Raw genomic sequence first — 23,163 nt, forward strand, 5'->3', positions numbered from 1 at the left:
AACATTTATTTGTGTATCTCAAAAGGTTTGGTTGAGCATGAATAGGTCCACTGACATGCTTTCATCTGCTTCTTGGCAGGTTTGTTGTTGTTGATGACGATGTCATTCTTTGACGATGAGAGGGTTTGTCCATGCTGCACAGAGGGCTCAGGAGGCAGTCTTAAGGAATGACAAATAAATCATATTTCATCGGCCAGAGAGCAGCAACTAACTTTATTTATATGACTTGAAAATACTGTATGTGACCCAAAAGCTGTTGCATTACTTCTCAGTAGCTCCGTGTTGTCCAGCGGAATTAAAATGGCCGTCTCCCGTTCCCGTGGCGCTGGAGCTCCAGCACACTCAGCCAATCAATTCCTGTCTCCTCTATCAATCCATATCCTGAAGGCTTTGCCTCCTTCTGTGAATAAACTGCAGTGAGAGCCCGGCAGCAACCCAACACTTCATATCACTCTCTCAGAGATACTAAACTGCTTCAAATACACAAGATTGACTCAATGCTGATTTTCACTTGGGAACATGTCGACCTCACTTAAAAAGGAACTTGAACCAAGAATAGTGTGGTGTATCTGTGGAAAGGAAATAAGTGGTTGTGGAGATTGTGGATTATTTGGCAGCTCTGTGGATATTTTGAGATGCTAGTGTCAGTTGCACTAACCAATCACATTTGTAAATATGAATATAGTGTGATTAATGTCCTATGCCACTCCATTGCCTGAGGCACTTACACTTACTTACCTGTAGAACTAGAAACAGTTTGTTGTCTACATGTTTTGTCTGTTGTTGTTTTGTCAGACTATCCCATGTCTTTCGTACCCCTGGACAGTGACGTATGTGGTCTCCATCAGCAGCAGAAACCTGAGTGGCCGTCGATTTCACCCTCCATGTGAAGCCAACAAAAATGACTTGGGTGACCGGCAAGTGTAATTACGAATGCGTCTGATCCCTGTGAGTGCTCCTGCCGGGGACTTTCTCCCCTGCGCCTCAGGCTTTGGCACGAGTGGCGGAGAGAGGGTCAATGTTTAATAACGAACAGGTCGAGCCTCCTGTAACGGATACATGCACCTGCTTTGTGTATCAGTCAATTACCTAATTAGAACTCTCCCTCAGGGGAAAGCCAATACCTGGGCCGGGAGCCGCTGCTGTCCCCCCGCCTCCTCCTCCATGTGAACGGCCTTGTCGAGCCACCGGTCAGACAAACAGCTACGTGTGTGTGTGTTTGTGTTTGTGTGTGTGTGTGTGTGTGTGTGTGTGTGTGTGTGTGTGTGTGTGTGTGTGTGTGTGTGTGTGTGTGTGTGTGTGTGTGTGTGTGTGTGTGTGTGTAGGAAAAATGGAGCGGGAGCAGTGTCATATTTGGTACAGAGGGGACCGCTGATGTGAAATTGTGTGCTTCTCTCTGAGATTCTGATTAACTAGAAGAAAGGCTACAAACTCTCCTCCTCCTCCTGCACTGGCCTGAGAAAGTGATCCTTGAAAACAAGATGATGGGGTCTTCTCCCCTTCTCTCCAGGGGTTAGGGACTACTTTAGATGGTACTCACCTGCGCAGGTGGTCGCCTGCTGTGAGTCTGATTGACGAGATGGTCAGCCATGATGTCCAGGGCTGGTCAGAGCTGGACACTGCTGCCCCTGCCTGGCCAAGTGGGCTGCAGTACAGGCCCAGGGACATTTAAGCCAATCAGGGACAGCTCAGCGATGATTAAGCTGCTCACTTTGGTCTCTGGAGAGGGAAGATAGGGACGAGTGATGGGGCTCTGGGCTGCTCAGGATCACTCTAATGTAGAGGCTGTACATCTTCGTCTCAACTCCCACATGCCTCCCGCACGCCACCGCCTCCCCCGGTCTAATGTAGACGCTGTACATCTTCGTCTCAACTCCCACAAGCCTCCCGCATGCCTGGGGGGGCAAATACACCTCCCCTGCTAGTCCTGCTGCACAGCCAACCAACACCCACACAAGCATGGAATGTTTTACTACACAGCAAAATCAATTCTTGCTTATTAATCAACAACTATGGTGTAAATCACGGAGATGGGCGGAGGAAATCTGGAGAGAGGAAGAAAGGAGATTGAGATGGGATGGGCAGCCATGTTCCTAAAAATCAATTTTCACACATCAGAACTATTAGGTTATTGAGAAGGGGGATGACTGATTGGGGCTGAGCGGGAAAGGAGATGTGGAGATGAATTGCCCGTTAATGGGGCAGCAGGTAGCGGCGGGGTGGCAGGTAGCCTAGTGGTTAGAGCGTTGGGCCGTTAACTGAAAGGTTGCTAGATGGAATCCCTGAGCTAACAAGGTAAAAACTGTCGTTCTACCCCTGAACAAGTTAAACCACTGTTCTTAGGCTGTCATTGTAAATAAGAATTTGTTCATAATTGACTTGCTGAGTTAATATTAGAAATATACAAAAATGCTACTGTGTGCATTGTAAAAGCACTGGGCTGGGTGGGGCTTCAGAAGAGCAACAGGGTTTCTGGGTTCATGTTTGTTTGACAAACACTCCAAACCAAGAGAGTGGCCAATTACTTTTCATTTTCAGTGGTTTGTTTGTGAATCTGCTTGTTTGTATCTTGTTTTCAAAATGCATCATGTGTGCTGTTTGTTGATGATCACAGAAACATGCAGTAGGAAAAGCAATTACATTTTTGGGTCCTTTTCCAGGTTCCTCTATCAAAGCATAATTATGCTAAGGCCTACAGATGGAGGTGAGCAGGTTACCAGGGGCATAGATCCCTTCCCCTGGAGAGAGAGAAATCTGTTCTTCATCCTGCCTCAGCGAGAAATCTTAAAGTGCTTGCCGACTTCTAGCTGCTAATAAAGCTAATGCAGTAATGTAAGGGCAGGGCGATTAATGAGAGAGCTCTGCCTGTGACATCTCAGACACCCTAATGTTGGGAGAGACGCTCCCTCCCTGCGCTTTAATCCATCACCGGCCACCATAACCCAATTATGGCCTGACGCTTTACTTTTATCTCCTCTGGTTGCGCGGCCATACAGACACTTAGGGAGAGAAGGGCCATGCAGGGACTCTGGTGCAGTCACAAAAACACTGGGGAGACTGGTGAGGAGACTCTGTCTAGAAGGAGAGAATGCCAAGACCCCTATGTAGACTTGGGGATTGATTGTATTTTGTAGCTATTGAAATGCATGCCGGGAATACAGTAGGGATAGACAATTAGTGTACAAAACATTAAGAACTGCCTGCTCTTTCCATGACATAGCCTGACCAGGTGAACCCAGGTGAGAGCTATGATCCCTTATTGATGTCACTTGTTAAATCCACTTCAATCCGTGTAGATGAAAGGGAAGAGACAGGTTAAAGAAGGACTACCAGGGGGTGCAACTCAATATTAGGATGTATGGTATACTTAGTGTATAGTAACACTACTTGTTACAGTAGCAAAGTTATGTTGGGGTAGTAAACAATGCTGCTTACAGTGCTGGCCACCACTGCCATTAGCCAATCACAACGGCAAATTTACTTACAGTATATGTGCTCGGCTCAATAAAGTTCAAGACGATCATTTGCATGTCAATGTTTTCTCTCCTCTTTTCCCAAACATACAGCTGACTCATTCAAATTCTCATTCAAAGTCAAGAGTGCTGTATGTGTTTTGTTGCACCCGAGCTGATTAGCTGGTTGGAAAAGCAATGCTGACATATGTTTAAGACTACCCGGACAATGGAAAATAAAATAGACAATCACGTACAGTGGGGAGAACAAGTATTTGAAACACTGCCGATTTTTTATTTTTTATTTTATTTCACCTTTATTTATCCAGGTAGGCTAGTTGAGAACAAGTTCTCATTTACAACTGCGACCTGGCCAAGATAAAGCATAGCAGTATGAACAGACAACAACACAGAGTTACACATGGAGTAAACAATAAACAAGTCAATAACACAGTAGAAAAAATAAAATATATATACATTGTGTGCAAAAGGCATGAGGCATGAGGAGGTAGGCGAATAATTACAATTTTGCAGGTTTTCCTACTTACAAAGCATGTAAAGGTCTGTCATTTTTATCATAGGTACACTTCAACTGTGAGAGACGGAATCTAAAACAAAAATCCAGAAAATCACATTGTATGATTTTTAAGTAATTCATTTTATTGCATGACATAAGTATTTGATCACCTACCAACCAGTAAGAATTCCGGCTCTCACAGACCTGTTAGTTTTTCTTTAAGAAGCCCTCCTGTTCTCCACTCATTACCTGTATTAACTGCACCTGTCCACACACTCAATCAAACAGACTCCAACCTCTCCACAATGGCCAAGACCAGAGAGCTGTGTAAGGACATCAGGGATACAATTGTAGACTGGCTGGGAAGGGATACAGGACAATAGGCAAGCAGCTTGGTGAGAAGGCAACAACTGTTGGCGAAATTATTAGAAAATGGAAGAAGTTCAAGATGACGGTCAATCACCCTCGGTCTGGGGCTCCATGCAAGATCTCACCTCGTGGGGCATCAATGATCATGAGGAAGGTGAGGGATCAGCCCAGAACTACACGGCAGGACCTGGTCAATGACCTGAAGAGAGCTGGGACCACAGTCTCAAAGAAAACCATTAGTAACACACTACGCCGTCATGGATTAAAATCCTGCAGCGCACGCAAGGTCCCCCTGCTCAAGCCAGCGCATCTCCAAGCCCGTCTGAAGTTTGCCAATGACCATCTGGATGATCCAGAGGAGGAATGGGAGAAGGTCATGTGGTCTGATGAGACAAAAATAGAGTTTTTTGGTCTAAACTCCACTCGCTGTGTTTGGAGGAAGAAGAAGGATGAGTACAACCCCAAGAACACCATCCCAACCGTGAAGCATGGAGGTGGAAACATCATTATTTGGGGATGCTTGTCTGCAAAGGGGACAGGACGACTGCACCGTATTGAGGGGAGGATGGATGGGGCCATGTATTGCGAGATCTTGGCCAACAACCTCCTTCCCTCAGTAAGAGCATTGAAGATGGGTCGTGGCTGGGTCTTCCAGCATGACAATGACCTGAAACACACAGCCAGGACAACTAAGGACTGGCTCCGTAAGAAGCATCTCAAGGTCCTGGAGTGGCCTAGCCAGTCTCCAGACCTGAACCCAATAGAAAATCTTTGGAGGGAGCTGAAAGTCCGTATTGCCCAGCGACAATCCCGAAACCTGAAGGATCTGGAGAAGGTCTGTCTGGAGGAGTGGGCCAAAATCCATACTGTGGTGTGTGCAAACCTGGTCAAGAACTACAGGAAATGTATCACCTCTGTAATTGCAAACAAAGGTTTCTGTACCAAATATTAAGTTCTGCTTTTCTGATGTATCAAATACTTATGTCATGCAATAAAATGCAAATGAATTACTGAAAAATCATACAATGTGATTTTCTGGATTTATTTTTAGATTCCGTCTCTCACAGTTGAAGTGTACCTATGATAAAAATTACAGACCTCTACATGTACTCAGAGCATGGGCTGACCAACTGGAAAGTGTCTTCAATGATATTTTCAACCTGTCCCTTACTGAGTCCGTAATACCAACATGTTTCAAGCAGACCACCATAGTGGCTATGCCCAATAACACTAAGGTAGCCTGCCTAAATGCCTACCGACCTGTAGCACTCACGTCTGTAGCCAATAAGTGCTTTGAAAGGCTGGTCATGGCTCACATCAACACCATTATCCCAGAAACCCTAGACCCACTCCAATTTGCATTCTGCCCCAACAGATCCACAGATGATGCAATCTCTATTGCACTCAACACTGCCATTTGCCACCTGAACAAAAGGAACACCTATGTGAGAATGCTAATCATTGACTACAGCTCAGGATTCAACACCAAAGTGCCCTCAAAGCTCATCACTTAGCTAAGGGACTAAACACCTCCTCCTGCAACTGGATCCTGGACTTTGTGATGGGCCACCCCCAGGTGGTAAGGGTAGGCAACAACACATCCGCAACGCTGATCCTTAACACGGGGGCCCCCGTTCACTCATGACTGCATGGCCAGGCACGACTTCAACACCATCATCAAGTTTGCCGATGACACAACAGTTGTAGGCCTTATCACCGACAACAATGAGCCATGTGGTGCCGGGACAACAACCTCTCCCTAAACGTGATCAAGACAAAGGAGACGATAGTGGACTACAGGAAAAGGACTAAGCACGCCCCTATTCTCATCCATGGGGCTACTGTGGAGCAGGTTGAGAGCTTCAAGATCCTTGGTGTCCACATCACTAACAAAATAACATGGTCCAAGCACACCAAGACAGTCATGAAGAGGGCACGACAAAACATATTCCCCATCAGGAGCCTGAAAAGATTTGGCATTGGTCCTCAGATCCTCAAAAGGTTCTACAGCTGCACCATCGATATCATCCTAACTGGTTGCTTCACTGCCTGGTATGGTAACTGTTCGGCCTCCGACCGCAAGGCACTACAGAGGGTAGTGCGTGCGGCCCAGTACATCACTGGGGCCAAGCCTCCTGCCATCCAGGACCTCCATACCAGGCGGTGTCAAAGACTCCAGCCACCCTAGTCATGGACTGTTCTCTCTGCTACCGCATGGCAAGTGGTACCGGAGTGCCAGGTCTAGGTCCAAAAGATTTCTTAACAGCTTCTACCCACAAGCCATAAGACTCATGAACAGCTAATCAAATTGCTACCCAGACCACTCTTCTACACTGCTGCTACTCTCTGTTTATTATCTATGCATAATCACTTTACCTACATGTACATATTACCCCAATTACCTCGACTAACCGGTGCACCCGCACATTGACTCTGTTCCGGTACCCTCTGTATATAGCCTCATTATTGTTATTTTACTAATTTTATTAAAAGTATTTGTTACTTTTATTTTTTTTTCAATGTACTGATCAATTTTTTTTAACTTAATACTTATTTTTCTTAAAACTGCATTGTTGGTTAAGGGCTTGTAAGTAAGCATTTCACTGTAAGGTCTACACCTGTTGTATTCTGTGCCTGTGACAAATAACATTTGATTTGACATTGTGATTAAAAAGCTATTTTACAGAGCAGTGATTTGATTTGCATTTTTGCAATGTACTGTCAGATGCCATGTTGTTTGCCTATTTAAAAAACATTAGTCAATCATGCTCTAATTAGGAGTGTGAACTCTGTTTCAAGGCCCCTATTGTCTAACTTGCAAAAACCTTGTCTTCTTCTGCTTCTAATGGTAGAATGATACTACACAAACATGGATACGTCCCTGAGGTCCACCATCAGAGCCCTGTTCCAGTCAGGGGGGTGCAGGCAAGCCACGCATTCACTGCATTTTTCATGAGGTGGAACGAGCCTTTTGTGTGCAATATTTATGATCCGCGCTCATGAATTCAAAAACAATACTTGACTTCTCACTGCAGGTCGCAAGGAGGGGTGGCAGCTGCCAGAGGCGGCCTGTAACTGGCCTGAGGAGGCCCCTCTTGCTCCAGGCTGCAGTGTGGAGCCGCTGCAGGTCTTTGATGGGCTCCACAGATCCCTCTCTCTCTCTCTCCCTGATTGCCCCCCTGTTTATTATGTCACAGTATAACAGTGCTGTCAATCAAGAGATCTATGAGATCACTTCCTCTAAATCAGGTAGATTGACTCCTTAAGAGTTATTGGAGGCCTCACTTCCATTATCCAATCACAACTGCAAATGAACTCATACTGTATGTGCTTGGCTCAATAAAGTTCAAGATGATAATTTGCATGTTCTCTCTCCTCTTTTCCCAAACATACAGCTGACTCCTGCAAATTCTCATTCAAAGTCAAGAGTGCTGTATGTGTTTTGTTGCACCCGAGCTGATTAGCTGGTTGGAAAAGCAATGCTGACATATGTTTAAGGCTGATCTGAAACAAGAGACTTTATGCTCACAATTTGTGAGGCCCAGGTCTGCAATTGTTTGCTCTGATGATTGTAGTTTTGCCAGGAATACATTCCTGTGCAAAGAAAACATTTTGATTAGTTTTGCATTGCAGTCATTTTCAGTCATTACCATGCCACTTGTTATACTGTATCTGACTATCAATCAAAACCTTTCACTCCAATATAATATACAATCATTTACACTTCTGAATACCGAAAAACATTGTGATCAAAACAAGCAGGAGAGACAGAGATGTAGGATATTAATTTGAGCCAATTTTCTGCAGTCGGAAAACTATCTTGCAGCAACAAGAAATGTGAATTGTTATGTGGATTATAATTAAAGGTCATTTTTGTAGGGGTTAAAACATCAAGTCAGAATCTTCTAAGCCTTTTTAACCAAAATACACTGCAGGTTTTACATTTCCTGCATTGCAGGAATGTTCTCCTGCAACAGGGTGATCAAATTAAGACCCTACTTCTGTAAGGTAATTGAGCATTTTGTATATTTAGTTTGTCAGTCATCAGAGCTATAGGCCGTGATGGTCCGCTCTGACAATCACTTACCACAGGAAGCATTAGTTAAGGATTACGTCAATATTATTGGTGGCTTTGTTAAGTCATCATGATTAATATTGTTATTCTTAATTCTTAAAAGTCAAAGCCATTGAGGGGGGGTTTAAGCTGACATACAGTATAGAAATGTTTTTAGATGGTCATACTATGGATTATTTTGTATTTGACTTTGAATCAATATATGTGTCTGGGAGGAACCACCTTCAATGCTGTGGGGACTGGACCCCATGTTCAACGCTTTCACCAGGCTCTATGTCAAAGACATTCTACAGATGATAAAGGGGTCCTAAAATTCCAAATCAAATGGGCCTATGGGTATGATTGACACATTTTTTTACCGTTTGATCCAGATTTATTTAGCTACCTCTCATCAGCGGCATGGATTATACAAATCCAAGGAAATAAAAATTACAGGAGGAACTAGCGGGGGCCATTTTGGAAATAACAGGGCAGAGGGATGTATTTGGAGCAGTGGCTTAAGTCTCGTCTGATATTAAACACTCAAATCTACCTGAATACCTTACCTGACAGAAAGTGAGGTAGGCCTGGATGAAGGATGAGGCTAGTCTGGAAAGACTGGGGAATCTGGGTAGGGGGGATCACGGTGGCTTGAACATGCCACCCCCACCAAGTATCTATGTACAGTGCATTCGGAAAGTGTTCAGACCGCTTGACTTTTTGGACAGTTTGTTATGTTACAGCCTTATCTTAAAATGGATTAAATAAATAAAAAAACTCATCAATCTACACACAATACCCCATAATGACAAAGGGAAAATATGTGTTTTTAATATATATATATAAATATTTTAAACAAATATACCATATTTACATAAGAATTCAGACACTTTGCTATTAGCCTCGAAATTGAACTCAGGTGCATCCTGTTTCCATTGATCATCCTTGAGATGTTTCCACAACTTGATTGGAGTCCACTTGTGGTAAATTCAATTGATTGGACATGATTTGGAAAGGCACACACCTGTCTATGTAAGGTCCCACAGTTGACAGTGCATATCACAGCAAAACTAAGCCATGAGGTCAAAGGAATTGTCCGTAGAGCCCCGAGACAGGATTGTGTCGAGGCACAGATCTGGGGAAGTTTAGAAAAAATGTCTGCTGCATTGTAGGTCCCCAAGACCACAGTGGCCTCCATCATTCTTAAATGGAAGAAATTTGGAACCACCAAGACTCTTCCTAGATCTGGTTGCCTGGCCAAACTGAGTAATCAGGGGAGAAGGGCCTTGGTCAGGGAACCTGATGGTCACTCTGACAGAGCTCCAGAGTCCCTCTGTGGAGATGGGAGAACCTTGCAGAAGGAAAACCATCTCTGTAGCACTCCACCAATCAGGCCTTTATTGTAGAGTGGCCAAACGGAAGCCACTCCTCAGTAAAAGGCACATGAAAGCCCGCTTGGAGTTTGCCAAAAGGCACCTAAAGACTCAGACCATGGAGTAAAAAGATTCTCTGGTCTGATGAAACCAAAATAGAACTCTTTGGCCTGAATGCTAAGCGTCACGTCTGGAGGAAACCTGGCACCACATGCTGTGGGGATGTTTTTCAGCGGCAGGGACTGGGAGACAAAGATGAAAATCTGCTCCAGAGTGCTCTAGACCTCAGATTGGGGTGAAGGTTCACCTTTCAACAGGACAATGACCCAAAGCACACAGTCAAGACAATGCAGGAGTGGACAAGTCTCTGAATGTCATTGAGTGGCCCAGCCAGAGCCCAGGCTTGAACCTGATCACACATCTCTGGAGATAACTGAAAATAGCTGTGCAGCGACGTTCCCCATCCAACCTGACAGAGCTTGAGAGGATCTGCAGAGAAGAATGGGAGAAATACAGGTGTGCTAAGCTTGTAGCGTCATACCCAAGAAGACTCGAGGATGTAATCGCTGACAAAGGTGCTTCAACAAAGTACTGAGTAAAGGGTCTGAATAATTACGAAAATGTCATATTTCCGTTTTCTATTTGTTAAAAATTTGCAAAAATGTGTTTTTACACTGTCATTATGGGGTATTGTGTGTAGATTGATGAGGGAATAAAACAATGTAATCAATTTTAGAATAAGGCTGTAACATAACAAAATGTGGAAAAAGTCAAGGGGTCTGGATACTTCCAAATGCACTGTATATCAGGAATTTCTGTCTCTCACTCTCTATTTGACCTTTTGTCCCTTGTTCCTCTCTAGCAAATCATATACCTGCGCTGCTAAACCCACTCTGTGGCTATCCTGTTAGCCAGATAGCCTGTTAGTCAGCAAGCCTGTTAGCTTTCCCCACCGGACATGGGCTTCAGCAGCGTCAGATGTCACCCGCTAGAGACAACGTGAGTCAGACAAACCTACTTGCCAGAGCTCTGAGGAGGAGATCTCGCTGCACACTGAAGTGCTGTAAGTGCCTGGGAGTCGTCTTACAAGAAACACTTATTGTATTTTGTATATTGAGCATGATGTTATGAAAAATTCATGCCGGTATTGTGCAGTTTTTTGCTGTGTGTGTGTGTGTGTGTGTATTTGAAACCGGCACCAGTCAGAGGAGAAAACAGTGAGCTTTGCATAATCATACACTGTATCATGGAGGTCTGCATCTCCTGAGGGTTGATGTGCGCATTAAAGTACCCGATGAGTCAATGGCTGATACCCGGGCCGCTGTATTGGCAATCGTTACTGCACAGTTCTCTCTCCATTTACTGCATTACATGTCTATATTCCCCTAGGTTAGTATGCATGTTGACTCCACTATTGGCAAAGCAATAGTGTAAAAATACTAGCAAAGGTGGACCAATATGTACACACAACAACACAGCAGAAAGGAAAGAAAGTCCAGCAGAGCAACATGCATATCATATATAACATATAACATCATATTCAGGGTGATTGAAACTGAGCGTCTTTAGTTTTCATTGAACCATTGAGCAAAACATCCCTACACAGAGAAGTATTTATTTTCTTATGCAGTTACTAAGCCCTTCTGATTTCAATCAGTATGCATACTGTATTAGGAATGTAATTCATGGCAGCAATTTGAGGACATAAGATATGGTCAGTTATTAGAAGAGAAAAGACATAGCCTCTGTTAGCCAAGAAATGTCTCAGCGTAATTGGAATATTTGTATTTATTTAGCAAATTGATAAGTAGACCCTGTATTGAGTAAAATATCATGGATTATTTTTATACAAATAAATCTCCTGAAAAGGGATTACGAAGGTCTTGAACATAAAGACTTTTCTGATCAATTAAGGTATTTTCTTTGAAATACAAAAGCAAAAGAAAACTCTTTGATTTTATTTCAAATTGTTTCTCTGACACACATGCTTTGAGTCAAACAGGAGAGGTGTCTCGGTCCTGCGCAACATGTTGATGCCTTAACAAAAGAAAATCTCATGCAAAACAGGTTCAAATGATAAAAAGCGACCATCGTTTTGGGTCACATACTCATTAGATCATTCACAGCTGAGCTGGAATGGGAAACTGTGTTGGCCTGACCCCTGGGAACTGGGGTTGGCAACCCCTGATGTTGTGCACAATCAATTGAAACACTGGCAGCCTGGTTCTGAATCAACAGGGTCAAGTGGAGGAAAGATCCAGGGCCAGCCAGTAGAAATCAGATCTGGCAAACCAGAGAGGGATCAGGCGTCCCCCCCACCCCCCGGCTGGACCCTGATAGATGGGCTGTGAACCCCGCACCCAATCAGATGCTCCCAGAAGCCCTAGCCAAGTGAAACAGTTATGTGACACTGTTAACAACATTGCTTAACACACTTTATCCAGTGCTATGGGCACAATGTAGAGGATAGCCAGACGTGTGTGTAGGCGGAGGAGAGTCCAGACTGGACAGTCATCGATTCCCAGACAGGAAGTGAGGAGTCCCCCAAGGCTAGGGCTGCTGCTGATTGGGTCAGAGGTCAGAGGAAGAGGTCAGAGGAGTCAGCCTGGAACAGCCTACAACCATTATCAGAACAAACCGTCAGACTTACTTCACATGCAGACCCATCAATGTGCATGAACAGACTGGCCAGCCAGAGCCCTTTAAGGGTGGCAGAGACCTACCTCAATACACATGAAGCCAAATGCTCTGAGAGGAGAATGTGTAATTTAATTGAATTGGATTGTGACGTCAACGGTTTTGGGTGACCGGCTGTGACATGAGAGGCGATGTCCTGAACATCATATATGATGCATCTAATGGTGTAACAGGACACAGTGGGCCTATTGGAGGGAATAATGAATGTATTGTATGCACTGAGGTACTGAGAACAGGCTAAGAATTGATCAACTAGATTGGCTAATCTGGGCCCCGAGGTAATATGTTGTGGAAATATTCTGTGTCATCCTCTGCAGTGTCGTTCCACGAAAAGAGTGCATTTTGCTTCCCTTTGATATTATAAGTAAAAATTGTGCCCCAATATTGAATTTTAAAAGCCTGTTATATTAAATGAAGTGAAAAAATCCAACTTTCAGGTGCAGGAAAGAAGAAAAAAGGAATGTCTTCAACTCTGGTATGCTCCCATGGTGATTTAATCAGAGGCACAATAAACACAATGTTTTGATCTAAGTTGGATCTTCGTCAGGTCATACAACACTGTGAAACACACCTACTTAAATAACTTCTAGAGGCATGTACACTCGGTCAATTGAATAAATATAATACATTAACATCACTATTAATATTACAGTAGACATACAGTGCAGGCCTCAAGAGTGGCGCAGAGGTCTGGGATGTCCTTGTCCCATCGCGCTCTAGTGACTCCCTGTCTCATGCCGGGCACCTGCAAGCTGACTTCGGTCGCCAGCTGAACGGTGTTTGCTCCGACACATTGGTGCGACTAGCTTCTGAGTTACGTGAGCCATGTGTCAAGAAGCAGTGTGGCTTCGCAGGGTCATGTTTCAGAAGACGCATGGCTCTTGACCTTCAACTCTCCCGAGTCCATAAGGGAGTTGTAGCGAAGGGACAAGACCGTAACTACCAATTGTGGGGTAAATGTACAACGGCTACACAGCTGATGCCCCCTGGACTGTTTCAATAACACAGTACCTCATTTTGTTAACCTGTCGGCCCTAGCCTCGAACTCAGGTCCTGTATGTACCTAACTGACCCACTCTGCCCATTCATCGCCATTTACCCATTGCTGTCTTAGCTCTCCTGATCAACACCTGTGATTCCTTTATGCCTCTCTCTAATGTCAATATGCCTTGTCTATTGCTGTCTTGGCTAGTTTTTACTGTTTTATTTCACAGTAGAGCCTTCAGTCCCGCTCAAAATGCCTTAGATAGCTCTTCCGTCCCACCCCACACACATGCAGAGACCTCACCTGGCTTAACTTGTCCAGAGACGAAACCTCTTTTATCATCACTCAACGCCTAGGTCACATCCTACCATACCCTTGTCTGTACATAATGCCTTGAATCTATTCTACCACGCCCAGAAATCTGCTCCTTTTATTCTCTGTCCCCAACGCACTAGACGGCCAGTTCTTATAGCCTTTAGCCATACCCTTATCCTACTCCTCCTCTGTTCCTCTGATGATGTAGAGGTTAACCCAGGCCCTGTAGCCCTTAGTTCCACACCTATTCCCCAGGCGCTATCATTTGTTGACTTCTGTAACCGAAAAAGCCTTGGTTTCATGCATGTTAACACCAGCACCCTCCTCCCTAAGTTTGTTTCACTCAGTGCTTTAGCACACTCCGCCAACCCTGATGTCCTTGCCGTGTCTGAATCCTGGCAAAGGAAGGCCACCAAACATTCTGAGATTTCCATCCCCAACTACAACATTTTCTGTCAAGATAGAACTGCCAAAGGGGGAGGAGTTGCAATCTACTGCAGAGATAGCCTGCAAAGTTCTGTCATACTTTCCAGGTCTATGCCCAAACAGCTTGAGCTTCTAATTTTAAAAATTAATCTGTCCAGAAATAGGTCTCTCACTGTTGCCACCTGTTGTAGACCCCCCTCAGCTGCCAGCTGTGCCCTGGACACCATATGTGAAATGATTGCACCCCATATGTCTTCAGAGTTCGTTCTGCTAGGTGACCTAAACTGGGATATGCTTAACACCCCGAGAGTCCTACAATCAAAGCTAGATGCCCTCAATCTCACCCAAATGATCATGGAACCCACCAGGTACAACCCTAAATCCGTAAACACGGGCACCCTCATATAGATATCATTCTGACCAGCCTACCCTCTAAATACACCTCTGCTGTCTTCAACCAGGATCTCAGCAATCACTGCCTCATTGCCTGCGTCCGTAATGGGTCCGCGGTCAAACGACCACAACTCATCACTGTCAAATACCATGCGGGGGGACGACATCAACATATTTTTCAACCAGCACAGGCTTCATAAAATCCCAAATATCGATTAAATAAATCACTTACTTTTGAGGGTCTTCCTCTGTTTGCAATCCCAAGGGTCCAAACTACAACATGAATGGTCATTTTGTTAGATAAAATATATCCCAAAAAGTGCGCCATTGATTTCAGTAATCAACTCGTTCAACGTGCAGACAAAGGAGTCCAAAAAGCTATCTCTAAACTTCATCCAAACAAGTCAAACGACGTTTATATTTAATCCTCAGGTACTCTAAAATGTAAGCAAACTATAATATTTCATACGGAAAGTAGTATGTTCAATAGGAAAGGAAAATTAGTAAGCGCGCACTCTGAGTTGCACACACAGAAAGACTGATATTGTTCTGGTGCTCTTCTCACCAAAACTCAAAATTCTTGCTTGTTTTTCAAAAACAAAGACCGTTGACATCTAGTGAAAGCCATAGGAATTGCAATCTGGGAGACGGATTCACATAGAAACAATAGGTTTCCATTATAAGAACCTGGCAGCTCAAAAAAAAATATATATATTCTTCGGATTTTCGCCTGTCATATCAGTTCTGTTATAGTCTCAGACATTATTATAACCATTTTAGAAACTTCAAAGTGTTTTCTATTATATGCACATCCTGGCTTCTGGGCCAGGAACAAGCAGTTTACTTTGGGCACGTCAGTCAGGCAGAAATGAAGGAAACTAGCTCCATTCAAAAAATGTTGAACTAAGAACAGATATAGCCCTTGGATCACTCCAGACCTGACAATCCTTGACCAGCACAACAAAAATCCTGTGGCGTAATGCATTAGCATCGAATAGCCCCCGCGATAAGCAACTTTTCAGGGAACTTGGGAACCAATATACACAGGCAGTTAGGATAGCAAAGGCTAGTTTTATCAAACAGAAATTTGCATCCTGTAGCACAAACTCCAAAAAGTTCCGGGACACTGTAAAGTCCATGGAGAATAAGAGCACGTCCTCCCAGCTGCTCACTGCATTGAGGCTAGGAAACACTGTCACCACTGACAAATCTACGATAATTGAGAATTTCCATAAGCATTTTTCTACGTCTGGCCATGCTTTCCACCTGGCGACCCCGACCACAGTCAACAGCTCTGCACCCCCCAACAGCAACTTGTCCAAGCCTCCCCATTTCTCCTCCACCCAAATCCAGATAGCTGATGTTGTGAAAGAGCTGCAAAATCTGGACCCCTACAAATCAGCTGTACCCTCTCTTTCTAAAATTATCTGCAGCAATTGTTGCAACCCCTATTACTATCCTGTTCAACCTCTCTTCGTATCGTCTGAGATCCCTAAAGATTGGAAAGCTGCCGCGGTCATCAAAGGGGGAGACACTCTAGACCAAAACTGCTACAGACCTATATCTATCCTACCCTGCCTTTCTAAAGTCTTCGAAAGTCAAGTTAAAAAACAGATCACAGACCATTACTAATCCCACCATACCTTCTCCGCTATGCAATCTGGTTTCCGAGCTAGTCATGGGTGCACCTCAGCCACACTCAAGGTCCTAAACAATATCATAACCACCATCAATAAAAGACAATACTTTGCAGACGTATTCATCGACCAGACCAAGGCTTTCAAGTCTGTCAATCATCGCATTCTTATCAGCAGACTCAACAGCCTTGGTTTCTCAAATGACTGCCTCGCCTGGTTCACCAACTACTTCTCAGATAGAGTTCAGTGTGTCAAATCGGAGGGCCTGTTGTCCGAAACCTTTGGCAGTCTCTATGGGGGCACCACAGGGTTCAATTCTTGGTCCGACTCTTTTCTCTGTGTACATCAATTATGTCACTCTTGCTGCTGGTGATTCTCTGATCCAACTCTACGCATACGACACCATTCTGTATACTTCTGGCCCTTCTTTGGACACTGTGTGAACAAACCTCCAGAAGAGCTTCAATGCCATACAACACTCCTTCCGTGGCCTCCAACTGCTCTTAAAAGCAAGCAAACTAAATGCATGCTCGTCAACCGATCGCTGCCTGCACCCGCCCGTCCGTATAGCATCACTACTCTGGATGGTTCTGACTTAGAATATGTGGACAACTACAAATACCTAGGTGTCTGATTAGACTGTAAACTCTCCTTCCAGACTCACATTAAGTATCTCCAATCCAAAATTAAATCTAGAATCTGCTTCCTATTTTGCAACAAGGCATCCTTCACTCATGCTACCAAACATACCCTCATAATCCTATCGATCCATGACTTTGGCGATGTCATTTACAAAATAGCCTCCAAAATAGCCTCTGTAGTCTATCACAGTGCCATCCGTTTTGTCTCCAAAGCCCCATCTACTACCCACCACTATGCTCTCGTTGGTGGGCCCTCGCTTCATATTCATCGCCAAACCCACTGGCACCAGGTCATCTATAAGTCTTGGCTAGGTAAAGCCTGGCCTTATCTCAGCTCACTGGTCACCATAGCAGCACCCACCCATAGCACGTGCTCCAGCAGGTATATTTCACTGGTCACCCCCGAAGCCAACTCCTCATTTGGCCGCCTTACCTTCCAGTTCTCTGCTGCCAATGACTGGAACGAATTGCAAAAATCACTGAAGCTGGAGACTTTTTTTCTCCCTCACTAACTTTAAGCATCAGCTGTCAGAGCAGCTTACCGATCATTGCACCTGTACATAGCCCATCTGTACATAGCCCATCTGTGAATAGCCCACACAACTACCTCATCCCCATATTGTTATTTATTTTGTTGCTCCTTCGCACCCTAGTATCTTTACTTGCGCATTCATCTTCTGCACATCCATTACTCCAGTGTTTAATTTCTAAATTGTAATTATTTCGCCGCTATGGCCTATTTATTGCCATACCTCACTAATCTTACAACATTTGCACACACAGTATATAGACTTTTCTATTGTGATATTGGCTGTACGTTTGATTATTCCATGTGTAACTCTGTGTTGTTTGTGTCGCACTGCTTTGCCCTATCTTGGCCAGGTCGCAGTTGTAAATGAGAACTTGTTCTCAACTGGCCTACCTGGTTAAATAAAGGTGAAAAAACCACACAAAAAACAACATCAAAAAGACATACAATGCATTTGGGAAGTATTTACACCCCTTGACTTTTTCCACATTTTATTTTAACGTTACAGCCTTATTCTAAAATGGATTTAATAGTTTTTTTTCCAACTCAATATCAATTTACACACAATACTCCATATAAGACAAAGCAAAACAGGTTATTAGACATAAAAGAAAATAAAAGAAAGGGAAATATCACGTTTGCATAAGTTTTGAGACTGTTTACTAAGTATTTTGTTGAAGCACCTTTGGCAGCGATTACAGCCTTGAGTCTTCTTGGGTATGATTACAAGCTTGGCACACTTATATTTGGGGAGTTTCTCCCATTCTTCTCTGCAGATCCTCTCAAGCTCTGTCAGGTGGGATGGGGAGCGTCGCTGCACAGCTATTTTCAGGTCTCTCCAGAGATATTCGATCGGGTTCACGTCTGGGCTCTGGCTGGGCCACTCAAGGACATTCAGAGATTTGTCCCTATGCCACTCCTGCATTGTCTTGGCTGTGTGCTTACGGTCGGTGTCCTGTTGGAAGGTGAACCTGTCCTGAGCACCCTGGAGCAGGTTTTCATTAAGGATCTCTCTGTACTTTGGTCCGTTCATCGATCCCAGTCCCTGCTGCTCAAAAATATCCCCACAGCATGCTAATGCCAACACCATGCTTCAACATCGGCATGGTGCAAGGTTTCCTCCAGACGTGACGCTTGGCATTCAGGTCAAAGAGTTCAATCTCGGTTTCATCAGACCAGAGAATCTTGTTTCTCATGGTCTGAGAGTCTTTAGGTGCCTTTTGGCAAACTCCAAGCGGGCTGACGTGCCTTTTACTAAGGAGTGGCTTCCATCTGGCCACTCTACCATAAAGGCCTGATTAGTGGTGTGCTGCAGAGATGGTTGTCCTTCTGGAAGGTTCTCCCATCTCCACAGGGGATCTCTGGAGCTCTGTCAGAGTGACCATTGGGTTCTTCGTCACCTTTCTGACCAAGACTCTTCTCACCCGATTTCTCAGTTGGGCCAGGCATCCAGCTATAGGAAGAGTCTTGGTGGTTCCAAATTTCTTCCATTTAAGAATAATGGAGGCCACTGTGTTCTTGGGGACCTTCAATGCTGCAGACATGTTTTGGTAGCCTTCCCCAGATTTGTGCCTCGACACAATCCTGTCTCGGAGGTCTACGAACAATTCCTTCGACCTTAATGCTTGGTTTTTGCTCTGACATGCACTGTCAACTGTGGGACCTTATGTAGACAGGTGTGTGCCTTTCCAAATCATATCCAATCAATTGCACAGGTGGACTCCAATCAAGTTGTAGAAACATCTCAAGGAGGATCATTGGAAACAGGATGCACCTGAGCTCTATTTCGAGTCTCATAGTAATGGGTCTGAATACTTTCCGAATGCAAAGTATTTCTGTTTTTTTAACAACAACAAAAAAATCTATTTTCGCTTTGTCATTATGGGGTATTGTGTGTAGATTATTTAATCCATTTTAGAGTAAGGCCTTAGACGTAACTAAATGCAGGAAAAGGGAAGTGGTCTGAATACTGTATATGGAAAAACCTGAATACGTTTTCTTATTTTTTTATTTCAAGTTATGTAGGTATGCAATAGGTAAAACGGGTGAGACAAATGCAACAATCATTTGGTAGACAATATTATTTAGGGAAAATTTAAAAAAGCAGCCCCCTGTGAGCAGAACACATTTATAGGAAAGGTTGAATGCGTAGTTCCTCGTTTAGACATCTTGGAGACAGTGTTGAGGAAATATATCCAAAAGGATAGAATTGTCAAAATCGCCCCCCTTTACTTGGCATTTTCACATGTTCAATTCCCAGGTAGCGGAGAGAGGACAAATTGCACTTTGCTAGAGAAAAGTGCACAGCAAAGGGCCTTTGATATCATTGTTCCTTATACAACAACTCCTGTGTTCCGTGATTCTTGTTTTAAGCTCTCTGCAGGTCTTTTCCTAATATTAAAGTGTCGTTTAATATAGACCACATGGAGAGTTCAGTAAATCTGATTTTTCATATGGATAAAGGCTGGCTAAAGATCCAGAATGCAGCATTTTTACATGTCCCTCCGTCAACCCTTTGTCACTTCTAGGAAGATACAATGTGATAAAGTGCGTCTCGTGAGAGGTGTAGGAGTCAGGCGCAGGAGAGCAGGGATTTTCTTTGAGAAGCGTGTTTAATGTAGAGATCTGTACACATAGTCCAGCAATACAAAATTGGCCCAGATGAATGTCCAAACAACGCGCTCGAAGGAAAACAAACTCGTGTCAGTACACGGAGGAACAACCACAGTTCCGACACTACATACACATACGTCAATGCGAAAACAATAAAAGGCATAGAATACTGAATGCTAATACTCACAAGCTTAATCCTGCACGAATTACGGCAGGTAACAGGTGCCCTATATACCCACAGAAATCAAAGCAATTGAAACCAGGTGTGAAAAGGAACACAGACAAAACAACCAGAAAAAGAAAAAGGGATCGGTAGCGGCTAGTAAACCGGCGCCGCCGAGCGCAGAGCGCCACCCGAACAGGGAGAGGAGTTACCTTCGGTAGAAGTCGTGACATACAAACCCACTTAATCCAAACATTTTCACCATCATTGTAAAGGTCTAGTTATTTTGTTGTTTTGACAAATTATTTTCTGAAGATGATTATTTATTTAATGTGATTGGTGATTCATTTACACCGGCCCCTCATTTTAAGGTCAATCCTGTTACGTGAACTGAATTATCGTTTTAATATGGCGAAACTACTACGTTTTAAACGTTTTTTCTCCAAATGAAAACATTGAACATCTGATAATCAAATCACAATTTTAAAGCAGGTGAGATGGTTCTACTCTTTTTGGCAATTTTTGTGTGTTTTGTGGTTGAAAACGGAGCGGGTTGAGAAGAATAGGTCAACCCTTGTTACCCATAGATAAGCTAGGAACATTTTAGCGATTTCGTATAAAAAATGTAATCTTGAATTCTATTGCCACTCCCTGTTGCACACAGCAAGCTTCCATTCCCCTGCCAGGAGGGCATTGATGTCAGATCTGAGGTGAAATCCTCAACCCAAATACACAGATGACTGATGATTGGCTGAGAGAAATTGATGATAAAAGATTGTGGGGGCTGTTTTGTTAGACTCCTGTGCGGCTTTTGACATTATCGATCATAGTATTCTGCTGGCAAAACTGACGTGTTATGGCTTTACACCCCCTGCTATAATGTGGATAAAGAGTTACCTGTCTAACAGAAAACAGAGGGTGTTCTTTAATGGAAGCCTCTCTGTTTTCAACTCTCTCTCTCTCCACCGCACCTGCTGCCTCTAACTCTGAATGCTCGGCTATGAAAAGCCAACTGACATGTACTCCTGAGGTGCTGACCTTTTGCACCCTCCACAACCACTGTGATTATTATTATTTGACCCTGCTGATCATCTATAAACATTTGAACATCTTGGCCATGTACTGTTATAATCTCCACCCGGCACAGCCAGAAGAGGATTGGCCACCCCTCAGAGGCTGGTTCCTCTCTTGGTTTCTTCCTAGGTTCCTGCCTTTCTAGGGAGTTTTTCTTAGCCACCGTGCTTCTGCATCTGCATTGTTTGGGGTTTTAGGCTGAGTTTCTGCATAGCACTTTGTGACATTGGCTGATGTAAAAAGGGCTTTATAAATACATTTGATTGATTGAACATAATCCAGGTAGAATCAAGAATTCACCAAGGCAGCTGTCTAGGCCCATTACTTTTTTCAATCTTTACTAATGAATTGCCACTGGCTTTGAGTAAAGCCAGAGTGTCTATGTATGCGGATGACTCAACACTATATATGTCAGCTACTACAGCGACTGAAATGACTGCAACTCTTAATACAGAGTTGTGAACTGTCATGGTCAAAACATATTGATACAACAGTAGCTAAGTAGCTAAGTATGTCCATACAGGGTCCTACAGGCCCTAGTTTTGTCGCACCTGGTCTACTGTCCAGTCGTGTGGTCAGTTTCCACAAAAAAGGACTTAGGAAAATTGCAATTGGTTCAGAACAGGGCAGCATGGCTGGCCCTTGGATGTACACAGAGTGCTAATATTAATAATATGCACGTCAATCTCTCCTGGCTCAAAGTGGAGGAGAGATTGACTTCATCACTGCTTGTATTTCTGAGAGGTATTGAGATGTTGAATGCATGTCTGTTTTAACCACTGGTGCACAGCTCGGACACCCATGCATACCCCACAAGACATGCCACAAGAGGTCTCTTCACAGTCCCCAAGTCCAGAACAGACTATGGGAGGCGCACAATACTACATTGAGCCATGACTACATGGAACTCTATTCAAAGTCAACTAACTAATGCAAGAAGTAAAATTAGATTTGAAAAAAATAATTTAAAAACACGTTATGGAACAGCGGGGACTATGAAGCAACACAAACATAAGCACAGACATGCATACACACACACACAATAACTTACGCACTATACACAGACATACACATGCATACACACACACACGATAACTTACGCACTATACACAGAGATACACATGCATACACACACACACAATAACTTACGCACTATACACAGACATACACATGCATACACACACACACGATAACTTAGGCACTATACACAGAGATACACATGCATACACACACACACAATAACTTACGCACTATACACAGACAGACACATCCATACACACACACACGATAACTTACGCACTATACACAGACATACACATCCATACACACACACACGATAACTTACGCACTATACACAGACATACACATGGATTTAGTACTGTAGATATGTGGTAGTGGTGGAGGTGGGGCCTGAGGGCACACAGTGTGTTGTAGATATGTGGTAGTGGTGGAGTAGGGGCCTGAGGGCACACAGTGTGTTGTAGATATGTGGTAGTGGTGGAGTAGGGGCCTGAGGGCACACAGTTGTGAAATCTGTGAATGTATTGTAATGTTTTTAAAATTGTATAAACTGTCTTCATTTTGCTGGACCCCAGGAAGAGTAGATGCTGCCTTGGCAGCACCTAACGGGGATCCATAATAAATACAAATACAAACCCTGTTACAGTCAACTCTGTTACTTTATTTGCCAATTTATAGGCACTTACTGTAGTCCTTTTTAATTTAAACCTCTTCAGATTGGAAAACATGTTTTTTATGAATTTGAACATGTGCTCTTTACGACAGAAGGTTAGAATTTGTTGATCTCTAAAGGTTTTTTGGACCACTTCTCAAAAGGCACTGAAAAGGTGGAACGACCCTCAAACTACTACTAATGCACACAGTTAAATGCTTAGATAAGCTGCACTTAGTTTATGGTGTGATGT

The sequence above is a fragment of the Oncorhynchus tshawytscha genome, linkage group LG20 (genome assembly GCF_018296145.1).
Source record: "Oncorhynchus tshawytscha isolate Ot180627B linkage group LG20, Otsh_v2.0, whole genome shotgun sequence".
In the NCBI taxonomy this organism is placed as follows: Eukaryota; Metazoa; Chordata; class Actinopteri; order Salmoniformes; family Salmonidae; genus Oncorhynchus; species Oncorhynchus tshawytscha.